Genomic DNA, 25,692 nt, shown 5'->3' on the forward strand with positions numbered 1-25,692 from the left:
GTGGTACAACATGTAATGTGTGGTTTTCATGAGCAATAAAAAGGGCGGAAATGATGTTTATGTTGATCTCTTTTCCAATTTTCTGTACAGGTTCCGGAACTCTCGGAACCGAGGTGATGCAAAACTTTTTTTATGTGTGTATGTTATGAGAAGAATTTCAAATTACGAACCTTTTTGACAGCTGTTATGTGACTAACTCTAAATATAGTTCTTACACTTTAAGCACTACAAAATCTTAATCGATTAAGTCTAATCTCAGAGGCAAACTGTATTTTCTTCATTTTAGGAAATATACTCTGTGTGAGCAGATGTTACAAACTCCAATTGCGTGGCCAGTATTGTGTGCAATACCAGATATATCGCAATGGCGTCCCGTTTACGTGCCGCTTTTGTGTGGCAGAGTTTGGACATATTTTTGACAGAGAAACCAGACTTGCTCATGGAGAAGGCTAGGAACATGCGTATGTTCGTAACAGGCTAAGAACAAGGTTATACACGTAACAACGCAACGCCCACGGACAGTGAGTGAGACGTGATGTGGAAGTCATTGCCTGAGCGTTTCTTGCATGCGGGAGAAACCGCAAGTGAAAGAGAATGATTGAGCCCTTCGCATGTTATGCAACCGAGTCACACAAGCGTCACCTAACTAAACGGTCAGTTATTGTCTGATGATGGCCTTACAAGCCGGAATCTGGTTCAGGGAATCAATTGATGCTGTTTTCATCCAAATGTATGCATTAGATTTGTAACTTTAGTGATATTATGTAAGAGTTTTATGATATTTCATACTATATATTTCACATTATATGAAGGGGTTAGTATCATCTTGCTTTCGCTGGCCGGTGTGGCCGAGCTGCTCTAGGCGCTTCAGTCTGGAACCGAGTAACCGCTACGGTCGCAGGTTCGAATCCTGTTTCAGGCATAGATGTGTGTGATGTCCTTAGGTTAGTTAGGTTTAAGTAGTTCTAAGTCCTAGGGGACTGATGACCTCAGATGTTAAGTCCAATAGTGCTCAGAACCATTTGAACCATCATCTTGCATTGTTTCTACAGTTGTATTGTGTCGAAAAGAGATAAATTTACCTCTTATAATAACGGATGGAATGAACAGTCTAACAAGTACAGAATGTGACAGAGCGAATCGTAGAAAGACAAAAGTAATGAGAAATACCGGTATCAGAAATAAGGGCAGCGGATTGATTGTCAATAAGTATATGAAGTTAAGGAATTTCGCTACATAAGCAGTAAAATAACCAGTGACGGACGGAGCAAGGAGGTTATCAAAAGCAGACTAGCACTGGAAAAAGGGCATTCCTGGCCAAGAAAAGTCTTCTAGTATCAAACAAAGGACCTAATTTGAGGTAGAAATTTCGGAGACTATGAGAAAACTGGAAAAGAAGGCAATCGAAGCATTTCAGATGTGGTGCTACAGAAGAATGTTGAAAATAACGTGGACCGAAAAGGTAAAGAATGAGGACGTTCTGTGCAGAACCGAAGAGGAAACGAATACACGGAAAAAATTTACAAGAAGAAGGGACAGGATGATAGGACATATGTTAAGACATCATGGAATAGCTTCTATGTAGAGGGAACTGTAGAGGCTAAAAACTGTATAGGACGACAAAGGTTGGAATATATCCAGCAAATAATTGAGGACGTAGATTGCAAGTGCTACTCTGAGACCAAGAGGTTGGAACAGGGTGCCGTCTCTCAGCTTAGATCAGAAATAGATGAAGACGCTAGATAGATCCTCACGGTAGTTTTTGGAAAAGTTCTCAATAACTTCACTATCTCATATACACACGTACCTGACACGCACCGCATTCTGCTGTATGGGTGAGACAGAAAACCATACAGCTATTGTATACGCATCCTGTAGAAAGGTGATCGCAAGGTACCGTAATATTTCATTAACTGAATACAAAACTGTTTTATTGATCCACTAATTACCTTCAGTGCCAGGGTTTTTTTGTTTTTTTTTTTTGTTTTGGTTTTAGGGCGCAAAACTGCTATGGTCATTAGCACCCGGTCCGTGACTTAGGAAACAGTAAAAAACCGAAAATGGAAACCAGCAGCAATGGGAATGAAAGTCATAAAATTGGAGAAACTAAAAGCAGAAGGAAGGCTTAAAAATCCACTACAGAAAGAGGTTGGTTGTCCCCAAAAAAAGCTTCAAATGACTGACGTAATTTCACTGGCACTAATAAAGTTGAGAACGCGGTCGGCTGAGCGCGTGTCATCTGCTAAAATCGACGATATATCAGGCGATAGCTGTAGACGGGAGCGTAACGGATTAAAATAGGGGCACTCAATAAAAAGGTGTCTTACCGTCCACAGCTGAGAGCAGTGGGGACAGAGTGGGGGAGGATCGCCGCTTAAAAGATGTCGATGGCTAAAAAGACAGTGCCCTATCCGGAGTCTAGTTAAAATTACCTCCTCCCGACGACGCGTTCGGGAGGAAGAGGTCCAAGCACAAGGAAGAGCTTTCACGTCCCGCAATTTATTATGGGGAAGTGTCGACCAATGCGCGTGCCATAAATGAACAACACGGCGACATAAAACGCTCCGTAGATCGGCGAAGGGAATCGATTGAATAGCTGGCCGAAGAAGAGAGACTGCAGCCTTGGCTGCAATATCGGCCGCCTCATTTCCACAGATACCAACGTGTCCCGGGAGCCAGAGGAACGCCACCGAGACGCCCCCCAGGTGGAGCAAGCGCAGACAGTCCTGAATCCGGTGGACCAGAGGGTGCACAGGATAAAGAGCTTGGAGACTGAGGAGAGAGCTGAGGGAATCTGAGCAGATAACGTATTGTATCCGCTGATGGCGGCGGATGTAGTGGACAGCCTGGAGAACAGCGTAAAGCTCCGCAGTATAAACCGAACACTGGTCGGGAAGCCGAAAGTGATTTGGGGTGTCGCCAACAATATAGGCACTCCCTACTCATAACGATGTTTTCGAGCCGTCGGTGTAAATAAATGTGGCGTCCGTCATTTGTGCACATAGAGCAGCAAATGCCCGACGATAAACAAGTGAAGGGGTACCATCCTTGGGAAATCTACAAAGGTCACGGAGCAGGCAGATCCGGGGACGGAGCCAAGGCGGTGCTGTACCCCAAGTTGTCAAGAAGGGTTTAGGAAAGCGGAAGGAAAGAGAATGGAGCAGTTGACGGAAGCGGACTCCCGGTGGTAGCAGGGAGGAGGGGCGGCCTGCATACCCTACATCAAAGGAGGCGTCGAAAAAAATGTCATGGGCTGGATTAGCAGGCATAGAAGACAGATGGCTAGCATAACGACTCAGAAGGACTGCTCGCCGATTGAACAGCGGAGGTTCAGCAGTCTCAGCATAAAGGCTTTCCACAGGGCTGGTGTAAAAAGCTCCAGACACTAAACGTAATCCACGGTGGTGGGTAGAGTCGAGACGCCGAAGACTAGACGGCCGAGCAGAGGAGTAGACTATGCTTCCATAGTCCAATTTCGAGCGCACTAAGGCGCGATAGAGGCGGAGAAGGACCACTTTGTCCGCTCCCCAGGATGTACCATTCAGGACACGGAGGGTGTTGAGGGATCGCAAACAGCGAGCCGAAAGATAGGAAACGTGGGAGGACCAGCATAGTTTTCTGTCAAACATAAGACCCAAGAATTTAGCGACGTCTGAAAACGGAAGGTTGACAGGACCTAGATGTAAGGAGGGCGGAAGAAATTCCTTACGTCGCCAAAAATTAACACAAACGGTCTTACTGGGAGAAAAACGGGAGCCGGTTTCGATGCTCCAAGAGTGGAGGCGATCGAGACATCCTTGAAGACATCGTTCAAGAAGGCTGGTCCGTTGAGAGCTGTAGTAGATCGCAAAATCGTCCACAAAGAGTGAGCCCGAGACATCAGGAAGGAGACAATCCATAATTGGATTTATGGGCAATGGCAAACAGTACAACACTCAGCACGGAGCCCTGGGGTACCCCGTTTTCTTGGGAGAAAGTACGGGAGAGAGTAGTGTTCACCCGCACCCTAAATGTGCGCTCTGCCATAAATTCGCGAAGAAAAAGGGGCAGCCGACCTCGAAAGCCCCAAGAGAACAGTGTGCGGAGGATGCCTGTCCTCCAACAGGTATCGTATGCTCTCTCCAGATCAAAAAATATTGCTACTGTTAGGCGTTTCCGGAGAAAATTGTTCATGATATAAGTGGAGAGAGCAACAAGATGGTCAACTGCAGAACGATGCTTTCAGAATCCGCATTGGGCAGGTGTTAAAAGACTGCGGGATTCCAGCCACCACGCTAAACGGTAATTCACCATACGCTCCAAAACCCTACAGACACTACTCGTGAGAGAAATGGGGCGATAGCTAGAGGGGAGATGTTTGTCCTTTCCAGGTTTCGGAACAGGAACGACGATAGCTTCCCGCCATCGTCTGGGAAAAGTACTGTCGGTCCAAATTAGATTATAAAGGCGAAGGAGGTAACGCAGACTATGGGTTGATAAATGCAGCAACATTTGGACGTGGATACCATCCGGTCCTGGGGCGGAGGAGCGAGAAGAAGAGAGTGCATGTTGGAGTTCCCGCATGGAGAAAACAGTATTGTAGCTTTCGCGATTTTGAGAGGAGAAAGCAAGAGGTCGCACTTCCGCTGCACGTTTCTTCGGGAGAAACGCTGGCGGGTAATTTGAAGAGCTCGAAATCTCAGCAAAGTGCTGACCCAACGAGTCAGAAATTGCGACGGGGTCCACTAATGTATCATGCGCGACAGTGAGCCCAGAGACCGGGGAGAAAGTAGGCGCGCCTGAGAACCGTCGAAGCCGACTCCAAACTTCCGAGGAGGGAGTGAAGGTGTTAAATGAGCTAATAAAGAATTTCCAGCTTGCCTTCTTGCTATCGCGGATGACACGACGGCATCGCGCACGGAACTGCTTATAGTGGATACAGTTGGCCAAAGTAGGATGGTGGCGGAAAATGCGGAGAGCACGTCGCCGCTCACGTAGTGCATCACGGCATGCCTCGTTCCACCAAGGAACTGGGGGGCGCCGGGGCAATTCGGAGGTGCGAGGTATTGAACGTTCCGCAGCTGTAAGAATAACGTCGGTAATATGTGTGACCTCATCGTCGACGCTGGGAGAGTGACGGTCATCGAATGCCGCTAGAGACGAAAAAAGTGTCCAATCAGCTTGGGAAAACTTCCAGCGTCGCGGGCGCATATGTGGCAGTTGAGGCTGCAGTCGAAGGACACATGGAAATTGGTCACTCGAGTGTGTATCATCAAGGGCGAACCATTCGAAGCGCCGAGCTAGCGGAACAGTACCGACCGCAAGGTCCAAATGAGATAAATTTGTCGTGGAGGCAGACAAAAATGTAGGGACCCCAGTGTTGAGACAAACTAGATCCGCTTGGTGGAAGACGTCTAGCAATAGTGAGCCACGTGGACAAGGATGTGGAGATCCCCAAAGCGGGTGGTGGGCATTGAATTCCCAACCAGCAAATAGGGGGGTGGAAGCTGCCAAGAAGATGAAGGAGATCAGCTCGTGCCATTGGTGTGGACGATGGAATGTATACAGTACAAAGAGAGAACGTGTATTCAGAAAGGGAAAGACGGACGGCGACAGCTTGGAAGGAAGTGTTTAAGGGGATTGGGTGATAATGGAGAGTATCATGGAGAAGAATCATGAGTCCTCCATGTGCTGGAGTGCCTTCAACAGAGGGGAGATCATATCAGACGGACTGAAAATGAGGGAGAACAAAGCGGTCATGGGGACGCAGCTTTGTTTCCTGAAGACAGAAGATGACCGGCGAGTAGGATCGTAAGAGGATCGACAATTCATCCCGATTGGCTCGAATACCACGGATATTCCAGTGGATAATGGACATAGGGTGAACAGAAAATGGAGGAATGTGACCAACGTTGCTGTCAACTCAACGACTGCTCAGAGCTTGCGACCGACAGCATGGAATGGCATTCAGCCGAAGGCAGAAGATCCTGATCCATAGGTTGTTCAGGAGCAGCTCCTGCCACCAGCGATCGGCCGGTTGATCGGCCGCCAGCAGTGCGCCTCAGCGACACAGAAGACGGCCGAGGGCGATTTCCGCCAGGTGGTGCTGTAGATGGGACACGCCTTGGCGGAGAAGGAGAGGAACTGGGTTTCTTTGTAGCCTTCTTGGAAGTATGATGTTTAGATGAAGGAGGAACCGATGGTTGGGAAGTTTACTTAGCAGAACCCGACGAAGGGTGAGCCAGAGAGTGGGCAGGCGAAAGTGGTGAGGTTGAACGGGCGATCTTTGCGCTGGCAGATCTGACGACCGTGGACTAAAGGTGAGGTCGCAAGTCTGCGTGGCCACCTCCTTTGCTGGCCGAGGAGAAGCAAGGACAGTGCTGTATTTTCCTGTCTGAGGCACGGTGGGCTGTCGACTGGCGAATAATTTTCGAGCAGCAAAGGTCGACACCTTTTCCTTCTTTCTGATTTCCTGGATGAGCTTTTCGTCCTTAAAAATGGGGCAATCTCGAGAGGAAGCAGCGTGGTCACCCATACAGTTGATGCAGCGAGGGGATGGAGGTGGACAAGCACCCTCATGGGCATCCTTGCCACACGTAACACATTTGGCTGGATTGGAACAGGACTGGCTGGTGTGATTGAACCGCTGACACCGATAGCAACGCGTAGGGTTTGGGACGTGAGGGCGAACGGAAATTATCTCATAGCCTGCTTTGATTTTCGATGGGAGTTGAACTTAGTCAAATGTCAAGAAGACAGTGCAGGTTGGAATGATGTTCGTGTCAACCCTTTCCATAACTCTATGAACATCCGTTACGCCCTGGTCAGACAGGTAGTGCTGAATTTCTTCGTGAGACAATCCATCGAGGGAGCGTGTATAAACGACTCCACGTGAGGAATTTAAAGTGCGGTGCGCTTCAACCCGGACAGGGAAGGTGTGGAGCAGAGAAGTACGCAGCAATTTTTGTGCCTGGAGGGCACTGACTGTTTCAAACAACAGGGTGCCATTCCGTAATCTGGAACAAGACATTACAGGACCTGCAATTGCGTCGACACCTTTCTGAATAATGAAAGGGTTGACCGTGGAGAAGTCGTGACCTTCGTCAGACCGAGAAACAACAAGGAACTGTGGCATCGATGGAAGAACTGTCTGTGGCTGAGACTCAGTGAACTTACACTTGTGAGCAGACATAGTGGAAGGTGAGGAAACCATTGCGGAAGAATCCCCCATGATTACCGGCGTCTCCGATGGCGCGCTCCTTCCTTGTGGGGGCCCTCTCTGAGGGCACTCCCACCTTAGGTGATTGTTCACACCTCAGGTCACACCTCCCGGCAAACGGACGGAGGGACCATTCGGCACTTGCGAAAGGTATCAGCTCGGGTAATCACCCCTCCCTGGGCCTGGCCATTACCAAGGGGTACGTACGTGTCCTACCTGTCTACCCGGGGCGGGGAATTACGCGTTACCCCGTCACCGGCTACGCACAAAAATGCGTGGGTCGGCCTTCAGACACGCACAGGGAGGAAGAAAGAGAAAGGGAAAAACAAAGAAAGGGAAAGGAAAGAGGAGAGGTCTCAAACGCCACAGCGGAGTAAAGGGTAAAGAGAAGAGGTAAGGAAAAGAGAAGGACAAAGGAAGGATGAAGACATACAAGCAGAGAAGGCGAAGAATGCGGTACATTTACGTGCGTCTGTCTCCGGACGTAGGCACAAACCATACTCCCAGAGGGGGAGAAAGGGAAGGAAAGAGCCAGAGGTGAGGGGAGGAGGGGCAAAGATGGGGGAGAGGGAAGGATGCGGAAAAGGAAGGTATGCAGCCCGGACAGGAAGGACGGCCACATTAGCTCGGGGTCCCGTGCTCGCTATGCACGTATCCACAAAAGAGTTGTGGACCCCATGGAGGGAGTGCCAGGGTTATCTGAGGATGTCATACGCCGAAACACGTCATTTTGAATCAAGCCATTTTGTATTCAGTTAATGAGACCTTCTCAGCTTTCTACAGACTACATATATGGTTTATCATAGTCGCTTTCCTCCTGCGCGATTTTATGTTATGAGTTTAAAATTCTTTTGTATACACAAAATACTTTAGTTATAAACCGTAAAATCGACGGTTGAACCCGTTACAACGATCATCCAGGGGGCAAGACTGGTTTTGGTGGAAGAAAAGTGCCTTTATCTATGGCATACGTGTGGTGTCAATACGTCATATTTCTGCAACTTTATTGGTCCTAGTATATAACAGGCTCATCATGATGAAAGAGAGAGGGCAGGAAAGAAACTATTAGTGAGCTGGTCGGCTTGTCAGTGATTGGTGATATTCTACGAATCAGCGCTTGGTTTCTGGTAGGCGTGTTTTCTTCCCGGCGTAACGGCAATAGGATTTGATTAGATTAGATTAGTACTTGTTCCATAGATCACGAATACACTTCGAAATGATGTGGAATGTGTCAGGTTAATAAAAGGTGTCTATACAAGATAATACATTACACAAAATATTACATGACACTTAATATTTTTAATTTCTTTTTTGGGGTGGGGGTGGGTATATTATCCACTTACTATATCCAAAAATTCATCTAATGAGTAGGAGGAGTTGCCATTCAGAAATTCTTTTAATTTCCTTTTAAATGCTATATGGCTATCTGTCAGACTTTTGATGCTATTAGGTAAGTGACCAAAGACTTCTGTGGCAGCATAACTTACCCCTTCTGAGCTAAAGTTAGATTTAACCTTGAGTAGTGCAGATCATCCTTTCACCTAGTGTTGTAGCCATCTACACTGCCAGTACTTTTGAATTTGTACGGATCGTTAATAACAAATTTCATAAGTGAATATATATTTTGTTAGGCTACAGTGAAGATCCCTAGCTCTTTAAATAAGTGTCTGCAGGATGATCTTGGATGAGCTCCACCAATTATTCTGATTACACGCTTTTGTGCAATGAACACGCTTTTACTCAATAATGAGTTACCCCAGAATATGATGCCATACGAAAGCAGAGAATGAAAATACGCATGGTAAGCTAATTTACTGAGATGTATATTGCCAAAACTTGCAATGACACTAATAGCATAAGTAGCTGAACTCAACGTTTCAGCAGATCTTCAGTGTGTTTTTTCCAGTTCAACCCCTCATCAATGCATACACCTAGAAGTTTTGAATATTCTACCTTAGCTACTGATTTCTGATCGAAGTCTATATTTATTAATGGTGTGATTCCATTTACTGTGTGGAACTGTATATACTGTGTTTTGTCAAAGTTTAATGATAGCCCATTTGCAGAGAACCACTTAATGATTTTCTGAAAATCATCGTTTACAATTTCATCAGTTAATTCTTGTCTGTTGGGTGTGATAGCTATGCTTGCATCATCGGTAAAAAGTACCAGCTTTGCATCTTCGTGAATATAGAATGGCAAGCCATTAATATATATTAAGAACAGCAGAGGACCCAAGACCGAACCTTGTGGCACCCCATTCTTGATTGTTCCCCATTTTGAGAAATCACCAGTTTTTTGCATATTATGTTAACTGCTTATTTCAACCTTCTGCACTCTTCCAGTTAGGTATGATTTAAACCATTTGAGCGCTGTCTCATTCATACCACAGTACTTGAGCTTATCTAGAAGTATACCATCATTTATACAATCAAAAGCCTTTGAGAGATCACAAAAAAATCCGAACAGGTGACTTCCAGTTACTCGGAGTATTTAATATTTCATCAGTGAAAGTATATATAGCATTTTCCGTTGAAAACCCTTTCTGTTAAAACTTTATTTTGTTAAAACTTTATTTTTACAAAGGTGTGAAGCTACTGTATAATACATTAATTTTTCAAGAATTTTGGATAAGGCAGTCAGAAGAGAGATTGGGCGGTAGTTGTTGACATCAGACGTATCCCCTTTTTTATGCAGTGGTTTAACAATGGGATACTTCAGTCTGTCTGGGAAAATATCCTGCTTCAGAGAGCTATTATATATGTGGCTAAGAATCCCACTTATCTCTTGGGAACAAACTTGTATTATCCTGCTGGAAATGCCATCAATTCCATGTGAGCTATTATTCTTGAGAGAGATTATTATCTTCCTAATTTCAGAAGGAGAGGTGGATGGAATTTTAACTGCATCAAATTGTGTGGGTAAGGCCTCTTCCATTACCTGCCTTGCTTCTTCTAATGAACATTTAGATAAGGGAACTCCACCTTATTTGTGGACAGCTTCCCTTGTTGCAGGAAACCCCTGTGCTGGCTATAGAGCCCGTGCACGTGCCAACGCAAAATTCGAGAGGCGTTGAAATTGTTAAGCAGCCTCACAACACCAACAGAGAGGATGGCTACAAACTTCCGGCGTCCTGGCTGCCGGGTGACCCTGTTCAAAGTTCGCAAGTGGTTTCGGGGCAGGAGGCAGAAGTCTCAGCGGGCACGGACGCGACAGCGTAAACAAACAGCTACAGAGGGCTTGTCAGAGCATTTTTGCGCACGTCAGGAAGAAAAAGTGTCCGCCAGAAACCAAGCGCTGATTTGCAGACTGTCCCCAATCACTGACAAGCCGACCAGCCCACAAACAGGTTTTTTCTTACCCTCTGCCTTTCGTCATGACTAGCTTATTATATTCTAGGAACAATAAAGTTTCACGTATATGATCTATTGATACCGATTGTCTGCAAAAAATATAGCAGGCACGGTTCATGGATTCCATACTGGGGAAGGCTCCGACATTTATCGACCAGAGCTAACCTAGTCCTCGGGCTATGCCACAGACAGTCACCATAACGAAGATTTCAAAAGGGAGAGGGCGGCATTATCAGACTCTTGCCAAACGTTTGCATACTGAATCTACTTTTCGTTTCATAATCAGTTATTAAATGACTTCAAAAGCTAACTTCAAGATAAAGTCTACAGGTAGTTTATTTATCGCACAACGTTACATTCCCCGACGTTTTACTACAAAAAATCCTACTAAAAGGTGCATTTTGGAGAGATTCTAATGCGGTGTATGTTAACTTCACTGCATGCTTAATGTTTTGGTATTTTCTTACGATTTCGCGTGACGAAACAGTGGTATTTCAACGAGGTCACTGAAGTTGTACTGTGACTTGCTAACAGAAGCAACCCTAGCAATCGCCATGGTAATTTACACACCTCCCACAACGGAGGAGTATCTGTTGAGAGGCCAGACAAACGTGTGGTTCCTGAAGAGGGGCAGCAGCCTTTTCAGTAGTTGCAGGGGCAACAGTCTGGATGATTGACTGATCTGGCCTTGTAACACAAACCAAAGCAGCCTTGCTGTGCTGGTACTGCGAACGGCTGAAAGCAAGGGGAAACTACGGCCGTAATTTTTCCCGAGGGCATGCAGCTTTACTGTATGATTAAATGATGATGGCGTCCTCTTGGGTAAAATATTCCGGAGGTAAAATAGTCCCGCATTCGGATCTCCGGGCGGGAACAACTCAGGAGGACGTCGTTATCAGCAGAAAGAAAACTGGCGTTCTACGGATCGGAGCGTGGAATGACAGATCCCTTAATCGGGCAGGTAGGTTAGAAAATTTAAAAAGGGAAATGGATAGGTTAAAGTTAGATATAGTGGGAATTAGTGAAGTTCGGTGGCAGGAGGAACAAGACTTCTGGTCAGGTGACTACAGGGTTATAAACACAAAGTCAAATAGGGGTAATGCAGGAGTAGGTTTAATAATGAATAGGAAAATAGAAGTGCGGGTAACCTACTATAAACAGCATAGCGAACGCGTTATTGTGGCCAAGATAGACACGAAGCCCATGCCTACTACAGTAGTACAAGTTTATATGCCAACTAGCTCTGCAGATGACGAAGAAATTGAAGAAATGTATGATGAAATAAAAGAAACTATTCAGATAGTGAAGGGAGGCGAAAATTTAATAGTCATGGGTGACTGGAATTCGGTAGTAGGAAAAGGGAGAGAAGGAAACGTAGTAAGTGAATATGGATTGGGGCTAAGAAATGAAAGAGGAAGCCGCCTGATAGAATTTTGCATAGAGCGCAACTTAATCATAGCCAACACTTGGTTCAAGAATCATAAAAAAAGGTTGTATATATGGAAGAAGCCTGGAGATACTGAAAGGTTTCAGATAGATTACATAATGGTAAGACAGAGAGTTAGGAACCAGGTTTTAAATTGTAAGACATTTCCAGGGGCAGATGTGGACTCTGATCACAATCTATTGGTTATAAACTGTAGATTAAAACTGAAGAAACTGCAAAAAGGTGGGAATTTAAGGAGACGGGGCCTGGGTAAACCGAAAGAACCAGAGGTTGTACAGAGTTTCAGGGAGAGCATAAGGGAACAATTGACAGGAATGGGGGAAAGAAATACAGTAGAAGAAGAATGGGTAGTTTTGAGTAATGAAGAAGTGAAGGCAGCAGAGGACCTAGTAGGTACAATGACGAGGGCTAGTAGAAATCCTTGGGTAACAGAAGAAATATTGAATTTAATTGATAAAAGGAGAAAATATAAAAATGTAGTAAATGAAGCAGGCAACAAGGAATACAAACGTCTCAAAAATGAGATCGACAGGAAGTGCAAAATGGCTAAGCAGGGATGGCTAGAGGACAAATGTAAGGATGTAGAGGCTTATCTCACTAGGGGTAAGATAGATACTGCCTACAGGAAAATTAAAGAGACCTTTGGAGAAAAGAGAACCACCTGTATGAATATCAAGAGCTTAGATGGAAATCCAGTTCTAAGCAAAGAAGGGAAAGCAGAAAGGTGGAGGGAGTATATAGAGGGCCTATACAAGGGCAATGTACTTGAGGACAATATTATGGAAATGGAAGAGGATGTAGTTGGAGATGAAATGGGAGTTATAATACTGCGTGAAGAGTTTGACAGAGCACTGAAAGACCTGAGTCGAAACAAGGCCCCGGGAGTAGACAACATTCCATTACAACTACTGACGGCCTTGGGAGAGCCAGTCCTGACACAACTCTACCATCTGGTGAGCAAAATGTATGAGACAGGTGAAATACCCTCAGACTTCAAGAAGAATATAATAATTCCGATCCCAAAGAAAGCAGGTGCTGACAGATGTGAAAATTACCGAACAATCAGTTTAATAAGTCACAGATCCAAAATACTAACGCATATTCTCTACAGACGAATGGAAAAACTGGTAGAAGCTGACCTCGGTTAAGATCAGTTTCGATTCCGTAGAAATATTGGAACACTTGAGGCAATACTGACCCTACGACTTATCTTAGAAGCTAGATTAAGGAAAGGCAAACCTACGTTTCTAGCATTTGTAGACTTAGAGAAAGCTTTTGACAATGTTGTCTGGAATACTCTCTTTCAAATTCTGAAGGTGGCAGGGGTAAAATACAGGGAACGAAAGGATAGTTACAATTTGTACAGAAACCAGATGGCAGTTATAAGTGTTGAGGGGCATGAAAGGGAAGCAGTGGTTGGGAAGGGACTGAGACAGGGTTGTAGCCTCTCCCCGATGTTATTCAATCTGTGTATTGAGCAAGCAGTGAAGGAAAGAAAAGAAAAATTCGGAGTAGGTATTAAAATCCATGGAGAAGAAATAAAAACTTTGAGGTTCGCCGATGACATTGTAATTCTGTCAGAGACAGCAAAGGACTTGGAAGAGCAGTTGAACGGAATGGACAGTGACATGAAAGGAGGGTATAAGATCAACATCAACAATAGCAAAACGAGGATAATGGAACGTAGTCGAATTAAGTCGGGTGATGCTGAGAGAATTAGATTAGGAAATGAGACACTTAAAGTAGTAAAGGTGTTTTTCTGTTTGGGGAGCAAAATTACTGATGATGGTCGAAGTAGAGAGGATATAAAATGTAGACTGGCAATGGCAAAGAAAGCGTTTCTGAAGAAGAGAAATTTGTTAATATCGAGTATTGATTGAAGTGTCAGGAAGTCTTTTCTGAAAGTATTTGTATGGAGCGTACCCATGTATGGAAGTGAAACATGGACGATAAATAGTTTGGACAAGAAGAGAATAGAAGCTTTCGAAATGTGGTGCTACAGAAGAATGCTGGAGATTAGAAGGGTAGATCATATAACTAATGAGGGGGTATTGAATAGGATTGGGGAGAAGAGAAGTTTGTGGCACAACTTGACAAGAAGAAGGGATCGGTTGGTAGGACATGTTCTGAGGCATCAAGGGATTACCAATTTAGTATTGGAGGGCAGCGTGGAGGGTAAAAATCGTAGATGGACACCAAGAGATGAATACGCTAAACAGACCCAGAAGGATGTAGGTTGCAGTAGGTACTGGAAGATGAAGAAGCTTGCACAGGATACAGTAGCATGGAGATTTGTATCAAACCAGTCTCAGGACTGAAGACCACATCAACAACAATTTGTCGTATTTATAGTTGCGTATTACAAAAATATGCATTTTAAGTGATATAGCGCACACAACCACTCAACTGCACAGCTGCCAACCACTTAGCTGCACAGCTGCACATTACATTGCTCTGTTAAAATTGGTCGTACATCCTTGCTTGGATTTACACTGTTTTCTTTTTTTGGTTCATGTTTACATCGGATCTGGGGGCACCAGGTTCCACCAGTTTCATCCTAACCGCGTGTTCCCAAACTTTACCTGAAAAATTGCACACTGAATTCATAGTGTGTTGTTTTGGAACTCGTGGTGTGCTGCTGTTATTCGCAAGAAAGTAAAACTCCTTAAACCTATGCATAATACTTGGTAATAATTCACGTTGCCCGCAGTCAGCAGGCAAGGAAACTTCAGTAATGGTACATACTTCACGCACGAAACGTACTTGGTGCGCTTTTCCCACTAATCATTCGTGCAACTCTCGCTAGATAGTGTTGCATATTTTACCGTATTGCAGAGCTCTCTGGCAAGATATCTGCAAACTTACTCCAAAGGTGGTGAGAAGAGCCAGTAGAAGAAACTAAAAAACTTCCCGAAACGCTATTACAATAATAATACTAAAGGTCGATTAATGACGCATCAAAATGTTCAAATGTGTGTGAAATCTTATGGGACTTAACTGGCTCTGAGCACTATGGGACTTAACATCTTAACTAACCTAAGGACATCACACACATCCATGCCCGAGGCAGGATTCGAACCTGCGACCATAGCGGTCACGCGGTTCCTCACTGAAGCGCCTAGAACCGCACGGCCACACTGGCACCAAGGGGCCGGGGTTCGATTCCCGGCTGGGTCGGGATTTTTTCTCCGCTCAGGGACTGGATGTTGTGTTGTCCTCATCCTCGTCATCGTGTTGTGTTGTCTTCATCATCATCTCATCCACCGTGGTGGCGACAGGAAGGGCATCCGGCAACTCCTTAAATTACCCTTGCCAAATCCGACCATAACCATGCCGACCCTGCGAAAGTGCGGGACACAGGCACCAGAAAAAGAAGGGTATTGGTCCTAATATGCCATCTTGCGGAACCGGATACTAATGTATTTTGGTTCTAATATGTGCTTTACTAAATGTTAACATGTACGAGGGCTGTCCAGAAAGTAAGTTACGATCGGTCGTGAAATGGAAAGGACTATGAAAATCCGATAAAGCTTTGCAAAGATGTGTTGGGCAGTGTCTCTAGTATGACTCTAGGTAGAATTATGTCGCTCTTTTCATTCCTGAGCTCTTAGTGAGCGCGTAAAGATGTTACAGAAATTAGTGTCTCCCGCCAAGTACGAGGGCCTGCTGAGAATTTTCCCTTGAAGTTATGCAACCAACATTACATATCTGTGGTGCGGTTTCTTCTTCACGACAGTTCTCAGCCTCATTCTGCAGGGGCAATGAAGATGTTCCTGCATCGCTTCAATTGCAAATGTTTGGTTACCCACAATACAGCCCGTAATTGTCTCCCACTGAGTTTCATCTCTGCTCAAACGAACCGCTGGCTATGAAGACAATATTCTGGCACAGACAACGAGCTTTAGGCCAGCGTAGAGAATTGGCGGAAAGCGCTGGCGGCTGCCTTCTATGCTGAGGGTATTGGAAAGTTGGTACAACGCTACGACGAATGTCTGAGTCAGAACGGCGACTACGTAGAGAAGTAGCTGAAAAGTGTAGCTGTTACAAATGAAACGTTTCTGATTTTCACTGTGATTTTCATTTCGCGATCAATCGTAACTTACTTTCTGGACAGCCCTCGTATTTGAAGTATGTGTTTACGTAACTTTTGGTTATTTCAGCATTTTATCTTTTCCATCAAAGTAGTGTGTATCGCAAGAGCTCTTCATATACAGCACAGTGCACGCGAACCTTAGAGAGCCACTGATATAATGTATTTCTTGGTAAAAGTTTGAGGCCCTTGGCTAACCTGTTCTCCTGTCAAGGTTACATATAAGTGGGCCTGTACCGCTGTCGAGACGCTAAACCCTCCAGTAAAAAAGTAAGTCCCCTTTCGGTGGCTGACGTCCCGCCGTTGCCGGCAGCGGTTTTTCACTCCCGTTTCTGGGAACGGGCTGCGGTGACAGCGAGTAATGTGTCCGCGGAGCGGGGCTTTACCCGCCGCTCCCAGCCGTGCATTACCATTAATCCCGCCCCCGTCAGCAGTCGCGGGCCGGCGTGAAGCGCTGACGCAGTAGCGTCCGGGGAGGGCGACTCCGGGACAAACCTCAAGGCGCTCATTGTCTCCCTGAGAGCAAAGCAGTGGGCTGGAGCGAGTGCGGCGCCGCTCCCGGAGTGCCATTGACATCCCTGTCACAGTGCATTCTACGGCGACAGCTCTTCGGAGTTCCTCACTACCCATCTGGCTCCAGTACAGCAAAGGTTACGAAAACGCTTCTGCGACACCATACTCTTACGCTGCTGGTCACTATAACTACAGCTACATCTATATCCATACTCCGCAAGCCACCTGACGGTGTGTGGCGGAGGGTACCTAGAGTACCTCTATCGCTTCTCCCTTCTATTCCAGTCTCGTATTGTTCGTGGAAAGAAGGTTTGCTTCTAAGTGGGCTCTAATCTCTCTGATTTTATCCTCATGGTCTCTTCGCGAGATATACGTAGGAGGGAGCAGTATACTGCTTGACTCTTCGGTGAAGGTATGTTCTCGAAACTTCAACAAAAGCCCGTACCGAGCTACTGAGCGTCTCTCCTGCAGAGTCTTCCACTGGAGTTTATCTATCATCTCCGTAATGGTTTCGCGATTACTAAATGATCCTGTAACGAAGCGCGCTGCTCTCCGTTGGATCTTCTCTATCTCTTCTATCAACCCTATCTGGTACGGATCCCACACTGCTGAGCAATATTCAAGCAGTGGGTGAACAAGCGTACTGTGAACTACTTCCTTTGTTTTCGGATTGCATTTCCTTAGGATTCTTCCAATGAATCTCAGTCTAGCATCTGCTTTACCGACTATTAACTTTATATGATCATTCCATTTTAAATCACTCCTAATGCGTACTCCCAGATAATTTATGGAGTTAACTGCTTCCACTTGCTGACCTGCTATTTTGTAGCTAAATGATAAGGGATGTATCTTTCTATGTATTCGCAGCACATTACACTTGTCTACATTGAGATTCAGTTGCCATTCCTTGCACCATGCGTCAATTCGCTGCAGATCCTCCCGCATTTCAGTACAATTTTCCATTGTTACAACCTCTCGATATACCACAGCATCATCCGCAAAAAGCCTCAGTAAACTTCCGATGTCATATCCAAGGTCATATGCTCTTACTTTGTTCATTAAACGATTGTGGGGAACTGTATCGAACGCCTTGCTGAAGTCAAGAAACGCGGCATCTACCTGGGAACCCGTGTCTATGGCCCTCTGAGTCTCGTGTACGAATAGCGCTAGCTGGGTTTCACACGACCGTCGTTTTCGAAAACCATGCTGATTCCTACAGAGTAGATTTCTAGTCTCCAGAAAAGTCATTGTACTCGAACATTGCTGTTAGAAGACTGCATGATTAAATTTTCAACTGTTTAGAGAGCGCACAGGCTGCGGAATTTATTACACAGTGCTGGCACCTGTGGTGAAATCAACGACTCCAACCTATCTTTACCATCTAGTTAAACTCAGCTTGGACGATATACAGGGGGTGGACGAAAACATGGAAACACCACGAGAACTGCATGGTTGAACATAAATGCAGACGTTATTTAAGTCTACAGGTGGCGCTGTTATACACTGAAGAGCCAAAGAAACGTGTACACCTGCCTAACATCGTGTAGGGCCCCCACGAGCATGCAGAAGTGCCGCAACACGACGTGGCTAGGACTCGACTAATGTCTGAAGTAGTGCTGGTGATAAATGACACCATGTATGCCGCAAGGCTGTCCAGAAATCCGTAAGAGCACGAGGGGGTGGAGACTTATTCTGAACAGCACGATGCAAGGCATCCCAGAAAGGCTCAGTAATGTTCATTTCTGGGGAGTTTGGTGGTTAGAGGAAGTGTTTAACCTGAGAATAGTGTTCCTGGAGCAACTCTGTAGCAATTCAGGACGTATGTAGTGTCGCGTTGTCTTGCTGGAATTTCCCAAGTCCGTCGGAATGCTCAATGGAAAGGATGCAGGTGATCAGACAGGATGCTGACGTACGTTTATAATTTTAATTAATATTGTGTTTATACTGGTTGTTGGTGAGGAGGGAAGTTAGTTATTAGTATTTTATTAATGATCTAATTAATAAGCAGCCATATCACAGTCATCACAGTCGCTCAAGAATGTTATAATTAAGCTTTACTTGTTTAATCACAATCGGACGATGACTCTCCTTGTACGCAGTCTCGATGATTGGAAGCGATCTGGAATCCTGTGTAAATAAAATGTCTTGGTTTCTTGCGTTGCGTAGTCAGTCGGGAAACCTCAGATCAAGCGGAAAGCTTGCTTTGATAGAGTTTGATTATCCGATGAAATAATGCAGCTCTTGGATCTAATAACTGCAGATTCGTTTCCCATTCATCGGAAGTTCCCTTCTGATACCAACGAAACGACACCTCCGTGCAAATTTCGAATTAGGGAATACATATATAATGAAATTCCTTACACGCCTTTGAGGTAAATGCTCAGTATATATTTTCTTGGGTAGCATACAATATATTTTCAATCTCTTTCTTCCAGTAATCTCGATAGCAAAATTACAATTTTTCGGTGCGGCTATTCGGCACGGAGAAAATCCTAGAAGTCCTCCTCAACTCACCCCAGAGAGAATATTACAAAGAGTAATTATGCGCTTATGGAATAGTAATAGTACTGTACTACTTTGCGCATCGATTCTGCGAATATATAGATGGTCAAGTAGGAAACGTAATTCACTCGTAGAATTGTGAAGGGATGATTAGTAGAATATGAAGACATATTACACGTGTCACCTGTCACAGTCGTATCTAGACATACCAGGGGTCCCACATCACTCCAGCTGCACACAGCCCACACCATTACAGAGCCTCCACAAGTTTGAGCAGTCCTTTGCAGACATGCAGGGACCGTGGAGTCATGAGGTTGTCTCCATACCCGTACACGTCCGATCCGTTCGATACAGTTTGGAACGAGACTCATCCGACCAGGCAACATGTTTTCAGTCATCAACAGTCCAATGTCGGTGTTGACGGGCCCAGGCGAGGCTTAAAGCTTGGTGGCGTGCAGTCATCAAGAGTACACGAGTGGGCCTTCGGCTCCGAAAGCCCATATCCATGACGTTTCGTTCAATGGTTCGCACGCTAAAGCTAATGGCCCAGCATTGAAATCTGCAGCAAATTTGCTGAAGTGTTGCACTTCTCTCAGTTTTAACGATTGTCTTGAGTCGTCGTTGCTCCCGTTCTTGCAGTATCTTTTCCCGGCTGCAACGATGTCGGAGATTTAATGTTTTACCGGATTCCTGATATTCACGGTACGCTCGTGAAATGGTCGTACGGGAAAATCCCCACTTCATTGCTACCTCGGAGATGCTGTGTCCCATCGCCCTCGCGCCAGCTATAACACCACCCCACTTAGACCTTGATAACCTGCCATTGTAACACCAGTAACGGATCTAACAACAGCGCGAGACACTTTCTGTTTCTATAGGCGTTGCCGACCGCAGCGCCGTATTCTGCCTTTTTACATATCTCCGTATTTAAATACCCGTGCCTATACCAAATTCTTTGGTGCTTCAGTGTATTTAGCCAATAATGGCAACTGCGCAATCCCCTCAATATATTGCAGTGTCAGTAGTCATCCGAACTGTGGTAGCGTCCAGATATCGCGGTACCACACCACAACGGACATCAATGCCACGGAAGGAGCGACGTCTTGCTGCAATCTGCGGTGAAGAATGGGAGGGAGGGCCTGCTGAAGACCACGCCTGCCTCTCAGTACCACGGCCCCATCCCACGGAAGTAGGTATAGATCCGAGCATAGAAGCGTCCTGTCCCAGTTCGCCACTCCAGCTGAAGCAGTCGACGTCATCGAGTAGGATCAGTGTTGTTCAAGTCTCGGACGAAATTGTACTTCTGTAAATCTTGAGTGTTGTTCTTGAAGTGTAAAGTTTGTAATTTCGTGCATCAAGTGATCTTTCAGTCAGTGACAGTGGAAAACTTTCACCTCACCCCTGTGATAAAGGACTGTATCAAGTTAAGTAAATATTTTTATTATTCATGTAATAAACTGAACCAATATTTCATATGTCGTAGATCCAATGATGCGTCTCCCAGAGCAAAAAACCCACAGTAATGGTCGGACGCTTGTAGTTTCGTCTGTTCATAAAAAGAGCAGTGTTCTGTGTAGTCTTGCGTCTCTTACATAGGAGAAAATTGTGGTAAAATTGTTGGTTCTCAAATGGTGTATGCTTCCGAGACAAACGTAACAGCCGGCCCTGTGGCCGAGCGGTTCTAGGCGCTTCAGTTCGGAACCGCGCGACTGCTACGGTCGCCGGTTCGAATCCTACCTCGGGCATGGATGTGTGTGATGTCCTTAGGTTAGTTAGGTTTAAGTAGTTCTAAGTTCTAGGGGACTGATGACCTCAGATGTTAAGTCCCATAGTACTCAGAGCCATTTGAACCATTTGAACAAACGTAACAGGAGTGTTTGGTATTTAAAGAGATACCATATCGAAGATTTATACCACGTGCAGGGAAATCGAAAAAACATCATGCTCTAAGCCACAACGCGGATGAAAGTGTAGTAATAGTAGTAGTAGCTTTATTCATCCGTAGATCTCTTTTTACAATGATATAGGACATGTCAAAGTATTTACAAGTTTAGACCAATTTAAAATAAGTTAATTCGTATACACATACATTCGCATACTCTAGTTAGACACAATCATTAGATTTACTCCTGGTATATAAAATGGCTCTGAGCACTATGGGACTTAACATCTATGGTCATCAGTCCCCTAGAACTTAGAACTACTTAAACCTAACTAACCTAAGGACATCACACAACACCCAGCCATCACGAGGCAGAGAAAATCCCTGACCCCGCCGGGAATCGAACCCGGGAACCCGGGCGTAGGAACCGAGAACGCTACCGCACGACCACGAGCTACGGGCTCCTGGTATATAATACTTATTTTACAAATAACTTATTAAATAATGTAATTCCACACTGTTCACTCATATATCTCTATCAGTCACTGCACACACTATACACACATTGTTTCATAACCCTTCACTTAGTACACACACACACACACACACACACACACACACACACAACACACACTGGATATCTCTGGATCGTTTTCTGTACCGCAACTTCCCATTTGCTATCCTGAAAATCCCTCTATAATTAGTGAGATGTTGAGCTCAGAATGAGGAAGAGGTGTTACTACTGTGCTATTCACAGCTTGGGTAAGTTTTTCTATAAAAGGAGAAATGGTTTAAAATGGTTCAAATAGCTCTAAGCACTATGTTACTTAACATCTGAGGTCATCAGTCCCCTAGACGTAGAACTACTTAAACCTACCTAACATAAGGATATCACACACATCCATACGCGAGGCAGGATTCGAACCTGCGACTGTAGCAGCAGCACGGTTCTGGACTGAAGCGTCTAGAACCGCTCGGCCAAAAAAGGAAAAAAGAGAAGGAAAAAAACATAGAGTGAAGGTGTTATGTGGAATGTTGGATGTTTTATAATCATTATTATTATCATTATTTATTTGTATGACTTTTTTTTACCAAACCCCTACTCTCTTTTATCTAAGTAATCCTTTAATGTGTAAAATGTATTGCATAACAGGTACTTTTTAGCTTTCTTTTTAAATACGAGTATTTTTGCAATTTCTTTGATCTCTTTTGGCAGTTTATTATACTGTTTTATTCCTTGGTAGAATATGCTGTTTTGCGTTTTATGTTTATTTTGTCTTGGTAATTGTAAGTTGAGTCTAGCTCTTGTTCCATGGTCATGGCCAGAACTGTTTGCGGAGTAATTACCAATGTTATTTTTGATGTGTGCAACTGACTGGTAAATGTATTGACACAAAGTAGTTAAAATGACCGGTATTTTGAACAGATCTTTACAATGAGCTCGACTACTAATTTTTGTTATTATTATTATGGCTCTTTTCTGGAGTTTGAGTTCTGGAGTTTTCTTATTTTGTACATTTGTTCCCCAGAAAAGAGTGCCATAGCTAAGAATTGAGTGTACATATAAACAGTATGTAACTGAAAGACACTGCATGTTACACACTGGTGATAGGCTTCTAAAGGCATAACATGCTGATGACATTCTGTTTGCAAGAGCCTTTGTTTGTTCACACCACTTCAACTGAGAATCAATATACATTCCTAGAAATTTTGCATTTGTAACACAGTCTGTAGGGGTGCCATCTACATTTAATTTAACATTGTCATTTTCGCTCTTCAAACTGAAATTCATGGCATTAGCTTCCTTTATGTTCAGTGTCACTTTATTGATTATTGACCAATCGTAAACTTCATTTGGTTTCTCCGGAAGGGGTTCTCTTGTTTTCTCAGTGACTATGATATTGTTGTCATCAGAGAGGAGAATTTTTTCACCATGAGTAACACTGGTGGGAAAGTCATTGATGTATATCAGGTATAGTATTGGTCCTAATATGCTACCTTGCGGAACCCTATATTAATGTGTTTTGGTTCTGATAAGTGTTTTACTAAATGTTTAGATCTGTTTGAAGTATATGTTATCTCTACTCTTTGTACCCTATCTGCTAAGTATGATCGAAACCAGTCATTAGCTAACCCTCTTATTCCTAATGCTTCTAATTTATGTAATAGAATCTTGTTGTCGATTGTATCAAAGGCCTCAGAAAGATCCAAAAATATGCCTGTGACACACTCATCTTTGTCAAGAGTGTCAAGTACAGCTAATGTGTGTTGAGTGTTCATGACACACGGTCACTGGAGAGGACTATGGCAAAAATAAGAGTCCGACGGCTGCAAAAGTCGCTTCCGAGTTGAATATCACACTTGCAAAACCTGTCAGCACCAAAATAACACGAAGGGAGCTACATTAGGAAATTGCAGGACGCGCTGAAATTTCTAAAATCAGTGATGCAAATCCCTGTAACAGGAAAAAGTGGTACTGAAGTTATAAGACCTGCACTATAGAGCAATGGAAGGATGTCGTTTTGTCACACTGTTTCCAACTTCTGGCCCAGTTTACTTCTGGTGTATACCGTCCCAAGCTCTCTGCTTGTTGCCAAGAATGGAACATGGTGGGGTTTCGGTGACGATTTGAGCAGCCATGTCATAGTATTCCATGAGCACCGTGATTGCAGTGCAGGGTGGTATTATTGCCCAGAATGACGTGAGCATTTTGGACGCTCAGATCCTTTCCATAGCACCATATTTGCTCCTCAGTGGTGATCTCTTATTCCAAGATGACAGGGCCTCTGGTCAGAGCGCTCGAATCGTCTAGGACTTGTTTGTGAACACGAGCGCGAATTGTCCCATTTCTCCTGCCTACCACAGTCGTCAATCTCAGTGTTATTGAGCCTTTGTGGTCTACTTTCGAGAGAAGGGTTCACGATCCCTATCCACCTCCACCATCGTTACCTGAACTTGCCACTGTTCTGTAGGAAGAATGGTATCAGTTTCCCTTGAAAACCATACAGGACCTACGCTTATCCATTCTGAGAAGAATGGAAACTGTTTTGAATGTCAAAGGTTTCCTTACACCATATTAGGCATAATAAGATGTTGTGCTTCTGGTGTTTCCCTGTTTTGTCCACTTCCGTACATGGTTAATGGCACACCATGTCACTTCAAGGTTATTACAGAATTCGTCAGTTGTAGAAGCCAACGAGTGATTGCGTTCCAGTCGCTTGGCAACCTGTGATCATGCGTGGGGATCATTCTGATCAGGGTAACAGTGAGACATCGTTTGGTGTTGCGTCGTATCGTTGAACAGACAACGTTACGGAGAAGTCCAAGAAAGGTATGGTCACCAGCCTTAATGTGTCGGAAATGTAGAAGGTGCCGTCCAGATTACCAGTACGCAAACAAAAGGTGCTCGTGTTGCTTACTCAGCTGCATCGCACACCACTGAGCCAAGTACTGGACAAACAGAACGATGGTGCAAGGAATCTGGCAACGTTGGTTCTTCTTGGGAAGTCCACACACTGATACATCCATCATTATGCTGTAAATAAAATGGAGATTCATCTGTGAATACAACATGGTGGCATTCCTGTATCCAGTGCCGTCGTTACACATACCATTATCACCACTGTCAGCTCACCTCTCTCTGCTGCTGTGTCGTCGTAAACTGCAACAATGGTCCTCGTGTTGACAGTTCGTGGTGCTCCGGACGTCGTCGTGCTACCCGCATTGACACTCGTCTTACTGCAAAATAATCAATTACCCGGATTAAGTTACGTGGCGTGGATCTACAATATTGTACAACCGATCACAATATGTCTTCCGTCTCGCACGCTAGTGACGTGGGGCCGTTGAGATCCTGCGTGGGTTTTTCTAGGGCCTGTCTGAAACCATAGATTCCATATTTGAATGGCAATCGTTGGGGCCAGAAAAACGTGAACGATAAGCCTAGGTCTCAACAGGCCACGATTCCGCCGCTGCCGAGGACCGACACAGGCTGTAGATGTTTCTCCTTGAGGGATAACACAACCTTGTCAGTAACAAACGACAGTATGAGTTGGGAAGAGACGTGGATTTTGGGAAATGGAACGTACTGGACGATTACTGATTCTCAAGGAACACTTTTAAAAACTTTATTTGGTACTTTCTCAAAAACAGTTGAAAAAGCTGTGTTCAAGTGTCTCCTTAAGTATATGAGTACAAATAATATATTGTCCAAGTCACAGTTTGGATTTCATAAGGGTTCATACATAGGGAAAGCTATTTACACCTACAGTGAGAATGTACTTAATTTATCGGATAATAAATTAGAGGCTACTGGCATTTTCTGTGACCTGTCAAAGACCTTTGACTGTGTGAACCACGCCATTCTCTTAAGCGGGGTAGGACGTCAAACGGGACGATTTGGAGCAGGAGACGTACCAGCGGACATTTTAATTTCCACTGGCTAACTTTTACGAATTAATTCATAAAACTTCGTCAGAATGGCCAGAAAGAATTCAGGATTTACACTCATAGCAGTGGAAGTGCAAAAATATAAGAAAATATTTTTTTTACATTTAAAAGTTGACATTTTTTCATTTACCATTGGCTGCATTTGTTGCTATAGGTACACTTTTCTTCATAAGTAAGGGGGATTCTTCTACGAATTTTGCGCCATACTTAAAGGTGTATGAAACTCTCCAATTTTTCAAATCTATTGAAACCTGTGGT

The sequence above is a fragment of the Schistocerca americana genome, chromosome 1 (assembly GCF_021461395.2).
Source record: "Schistocerca americana isolate TAMUIC-IGC-003095 chromosome 1, iqSchAmer2.1, whole genome shotgun sequence".
In the NCBI taxonomy this organism is placed as follows: Eukaryota; Metazoa; Arthropoda; class Insecta; order Orthoptera; family Acrididae; genus Schistocerca; species Schistocerca americana.